The sequence below is a fragment of the Tachysurus fulvidraco genome, chromosome 8, assembly GCF_022655615.1.
Source record: "Tachysurus fulvidraco isolate hzauxx_2018 chromosome 8, HZAU_PFXX_2.0, whole genome shotgun sequence".
NCBI classification, from domain to species: domain Eukaryota; kingdom Metazoa; phylum Chordata; class Actinopteri; order Siluriformes; family Bagridae; genus Tachysurus; species Tachysurus fulvidraco.
In genome coordinates this window covers 15836743-15842896 of record NC_062525.1, presented here as the reverse complement: position 1 = coordinate 15842896, position 6154 = coordinate 15836743, and positions in this window count along the sequence as shown.

The following is a 6154-nucleotide window of genomic DNA, read 5'->3' as shown; positions in this document are numbered from 1 at the left end:
TGGGTGTGAAAAGTTTGAGTAAACCTTTGTTTATGCTTTTTAGGTTGACCGACTATTTGTCATTACCTTAAAAACTGAAGGATTTTCAAAAATATGACTTATTATGTACAAATCATTATCAAATTCACGGTAGCCATTGTGTTGTGTCTCCTGTAACCGTGATTCTTGGCCTGATTGTCACTGGGTAACATTTGATATCTTACACAGACATCGTTCCTACCGGTTCTGTCACCTACACACTACCAGGACAATGTTCAGTGATCCACAAATATATAGAGACATTCAGCAATAATACAATGTTGGACTGATGAAAACTGTCAGGTCACTTTTCTTTTTTTGTGCATTACAGCACAAAAAAAAAAAAAATTATTCACTGCTATCACATGTTTGTGTTGCCATTGAGTAACAGTAGAATGACCTTCCTACTGAACAAGTGACCTGACAGAATATTTAAAAGAATATTTAAAATAAATACATAATTTTATTTTAAAACAGGATCCAGCAGCAGTCTACAAACTACATTTACAGCATTTAGCAGATGCCCTTATCCAGAGCAACGTACATTTTCTCATTTTTATACAGCTGAGCAATTGAGGGTTAAGGGCCTTGCTCAGGGGCCCAACAGTGGCAGCTTGGTGTACCTGGGATCGAACTCACAACCTTCCGATTGGTAGCCCAACACCTTAACCATGAAATTTTAAAATAGTTAATTAAATAAAAGTGTTTATATATTTATATTATTATCCACGCACTTACGTTTATGGATCCCAATGATGTAATCTATATTATCAAATATATTATTTTCTTTATCAGATAGCGTAGTTGACATAATGATTAATGCAAATATTTAATTCTATTACTTTTGAATATATGTACAAACTGAATAGAGTTAGACTTAAAAAAAAAAAAGGTGCTGTAATGACTTCCTCCAACATCTCGGAGCTCCTCACCTTAGGCAGAATTATTCATTCAACTTTAATAGCTGCTTTTTCAGGGTCAGGGTCCCAGTGGATCCAGAGCCAATCTCAATAACAATGCAGGACAAAAAAACCCTAATAAAACCAGGGCCCTATGGAAGATGACCCATACACATGAATGATCAAGTACCAACTCAAGTTATATTTTGTTATATTATAAGTCCAGCAAAAAATCCATATAGGCTCATTATCCAGCAGGCCAGAATTGCTTGGCAAAGAACATGGAATCACTCAATAGAGCTCAGAAATGCAGAGTTGGAAACTCCTTGCCATGAAGGTTAGAGCAACATCAGTGGGTCAATTGGCCTCTAGCCAGCAAGCATAGTGATTGGCACCATTTTGAAACAAATGCTATAAGAATCACAGATGCAATAGCTAAGGATGATACTGAAAGCCATCATACAGTAAATGACGTCTTACTGCAAGTCTTGTAGGGCCACATGAGCATTGCTCGTCTCCACCCACACCTCACCCCACAAACTGCTGCCATCCTTACACATGCTCTGTTCACTTACCGTATTGATTACTGTAATTCACTTTTATCTGGATTGCCGCAAAAGCTTCTTCGCAAACTTCAACTTCTTCAGAACTCTGCTGCCTGTATCATAACCCAAACCCCCATTAAACATCACATTACTCCATCCCTGCTACAATTCCACTGGCTTCCTATTAAACACTGTATTAATTTTAAGATTCTTCTCCTCACCTTTAAAGCCCTTCGTAATCTTGCTCCACCATACCTTGCAGATCTCATACAATTCTACACTCCCTCCTATACTCTGCTCTTCCATTTCTAGGCTCCTTATTACACCTCCTGCCTAATTAACCACCATGGGCACTAGAGCCTTCAGTTTCACTGCTCCTCTGGAATTTACACATTCAAAACACAACTCAATATGTATTTGTTCAGAAACAATTATCCCACACGATCTTAGGCTGCACTTAAATCTCCTTTATGCTTTCTATTAGATAACTGATTTAATTCTTAATAATGTTTTATTGTTGTTTACTGTTATCTATCTATCTATCTATCTATCTATCTATCTATCTATCTATCTATCTATCTATCTATCTATCTATCTATCTATCTGTTTGCTTTTGTTTGGTTGTTTGTTTATTATGGTGACTTCTATTATTATTATTATTATTATTATTATTATTATTATTATTATTATTATTATTATTATAAAAAGCCAGTCATACCAACAAGGAACTCAATGTTTAGTTCACTAGTGAGGACAGGTTTAAATGGCAGGTTCAACACTTGGATTTACTAAAATGATATTGTACCTCAAAACTGTTGCTACATCAAGCTACTACTTGAGTATAAGATACCCATGAACAAAATGAAGGCTTGGAGAAGAAGATCTCCAGTTACTGCCACAGGTTGCTAGCTATTCTATGCAGCCTAAGAACATTTCGGCTTTATATTGGATGAACAGCAAACTGTAGCTTGTCTGTAGTACAATCAAGATCTAGACAGGTAGGAAGTGGAAGACACAAGACCCAACAAGTTGGTGTCATCAGAGACACTACTGAGGTGCAAGACAATACTGGGTATTATGGCTGGTGGACGTGTGGGACTAGGAGGTTCCCCTAAGCTCCAATAGGACAAGATTCAGGGCAAGGACAGGTAAAGACAAGTTGAGTAAGAGTTTACGGCAAGCATGGAGGAAGTCAATAGAATAATATGCTAACAGGAGAACACTTGCAGGGAGCCAATATGGACAAGATGGGAGTAGTATGGGTAGCATTACCAGGTGCTTATGGCAGTGCACAAACATATTTCCTTACAGCTATCAACTACAGCAAGCACCACATTTTTGGATTATAGGTTTTGGTTCAGAATATAGCAACATTTCATTTTTATGCAAATATACATACAACCCAAATTCCGAAAAAGTTGGGATGTTTTTTACTCTCTCACTCTCTCTCACTCACTCATTTTCTACCGCTTTATCCGAACTACTCGGGTCACGGGGAGCCTGTGCCTATCTCAGGCGTCATCGGGCATCAAGGCAGGATACACCCTGGACGGAGTGCCAACCCATCGCAGGGCACACACACACACTCTCATTCACTCACACACTACGGACAATTTTCCAGAGATGCCAATTAACCTACCATGCATGTCTTTGGACCGGGGGAGGAAACCGGAGTACCCGGAGGAAACCCCCGAGGCACGGGGAGAACATGCAAACTCCACACACACAAGGCGGGCATCAAGGCAGGATACACCCTGGACGGAGTGCCAACCCATCGCAGGGCACACACACACTCTCATTCACTCACACACTCACACACTCACACACTACGGACAATTTTCCAGAGATGCCAATTAACCTACCATGCATGTCTTTGGACCGGGGGAGGAAACCGGAGTACCCGGAGGAAACCCCCGAGGCACGGGGAGAACATGCAAACTCCACACACACAAGGCGGAGGCGGGAATCGAACCCCGACCCTGGAGGTGTGAGGCGAACGTGCTACCCACTAAGCCACCGTGCCCCCCGGATGTTTTTTATATTTAAATAAAAATGAAAACTAAAAGACTTTCGAATAACATAAGCCAATATTTTATGCACAATAAAACATAGATACCATAACAAATGTTTAAACAAAGAAATGTTACACTTTTTTCAACTAAATGAGCTCATTTCAAATTTGATGCCTGCTCCAGGTCTGTACGGGGCACAAGGTTGGGGGGTTGGGGGAATAAATGGCTGAAAAAGCAAGACATTTTGAAAAGATACAGCTGGGAGAACATCTAGCAACTAATTAAGTTAATTGATATCAGGTCTGTAACATGATTAGCTATAAAAGGGATGTCTTAGAGAGGCAGAGTCTTTCCAATCTGTGAAAGAGTGGGTAAAAAGGTTGTGGAATACTTTAAGTACAATTTCAAATTGAAAATGCTTTGCAAATCTCATCATCTACAGTGTATAACATCATCAAAAGATTCAGAGAAACTGGAGAAGTCTCTGTGCGTAAGGGACAAGGCCAAAGACCTTTATTGGATGCCTCAGATGACTGCAACTGACACACTGCATTACTCATTGGCATTATTGTGTCAATGACATTAATAAATGAGCCAGGAATACTTCCAGAAAACACTGTCAGTAAACACGATCCGCCATCTGCAGATGCCAACTAAAGCTCTATCCTGCAAAAAGGAAGCCATATATGAACATGGTCCAGAAGCACCGTCATGTCCTGTGGGATAAGAATCATTTACGATGGACTGTTTCAAACTGGAAAAGTGTTCTATGGTCAGACGAGTCCAAATGTAACCTTCTCGTTTAAAGTCGCTGACACTGTGTCCTCTGGGCTAAAGAGGAGAGAGTATCATCAGCGTTCAGTTCAAAAGCCAGCATCTCTGATGGTGCATAAGTGCATACAGTATGGGCAGCTTGCATGTTTTAAAGGCACTATGATTGCTGAAATGTATCTAAAGGTTTTGGAGCAACACATGCTCCCCTCCAGATGACGTTTATTTCATGGAAGGCCTTGTGTATTTCAGCAGGACAATGCAAAACCACATATTGCAGCTATTACAACAGCATGGCTTCATTGTAGAAGAGTCCGGGTGCCTATAGACCTATAGAGAACATTTGTCACATCATTAAATGTAAAATACATCTCTTCAGCAGCTATCTATATATATATATATATATATATAGATTTATATATAGATATATATTTATATAAATATATATATATATAAAACTTATATTCGGGTTGTAGATCACAGATTCTGACATCCAGACCTCAGTTTGTGTGCCTAAAGCACTGTGTCCCAGAACAGGTAATGTGCAGCACAGGAGCTCCACAATGGACAGTCCTGTCATTTTTTATGCTGTACACCTCAGATTTTCAGTAAATAACACCAATGATTCACATTCAGAAATTCTCTGGTGATACTGCTATTATTGAATGTGTCAGAGATGGGCAGGAGACAGTGTACAGGATTGTGATCAACAGCTTCATTTAGTGGGGTGGAAGGAACTTTAAACTCAGTGTTATTAATACCAAAGAGATGGTGGTGGACTACAGGAGGAAAAAATGACTCTGTTAAGCCCTGTCTCTATCCAGGACGTATGGGTGGTAGACATACAAATATCTGCTTTTACATGAGGACCGCAGACTGGACAGGACACATAGCATAGAGGGAGTCTACAGGGAGGGACATATATACACAATACAGTACTACATATATACACAATACAGTACTACACTATACTACACAATATTACTAATTCAACTGTGTGTCACACCATCTATTCTGTAACAGTGTTAATGTAAGTTAATGGGGCCTCTTTTTGCATCCACATCACTGTTTTAGTACCTCATAAGTAATCATTTAATTAACTAACTGCAAAGAGCTTTCAACACAAAGAACTTAAGATTATTGACATGCACAAGCCATATAATTAATTATAAAAGAATGAATCAAACAGAATTTCGTTATATATATCAAGTACAATCAGAAAAGCAATGAAAAGTATTTTGAAAAGACTATATAACTGCATTTATTTTTATTTATCATCTGTTCGACACTGTGTACATACCAATTTTTTTGTTTTGGAGATAGAAGGAACCATTCCTGTTACCAACTCACAAAATGCAGTGCCCAAAACGTCATCAAGCATCATTAGAACTACAGGTGGAATTGTATACTGTGGTCAGCCTTTTTGTAAGTTTGCAACATCAACATGTATTGTAAACAATGTGGACTACATAGAAGCTTGAATTATCACTAAACATGTGTGTTCATTTTATTCACTCACTGACACTTTTTAGGTAAACTAGTACACATACGGATTCGTACAATTTTCTAATAAGCCAGTCATTTGGCAGTTTTTGGCACATCATCCACCAGAATGGAGAAAATGTGAGCTCAGTGATTTTGACTGGGGCATGATTGTTTGTGGCAGAATAACTCAGATGGTCACTCTGCTTAATTATAGTGAGAAGAATTTGCATTTCAGAATGCAAAACCTGTCCAAGCTTGAAGCTGACAGCAGAAGTGCAGGCCAGGTTCCATTTCTGGCAGCCAAATACAGAAAACTGCAGTGGGGACAGGCTCAACAAAAGTGGACAGTTGAAGACTGAAAAATCATAGTTTAGTGAGAATCTCTGCTGAGGCACACAGATGACAGGGTTTGAATTTTGTACTA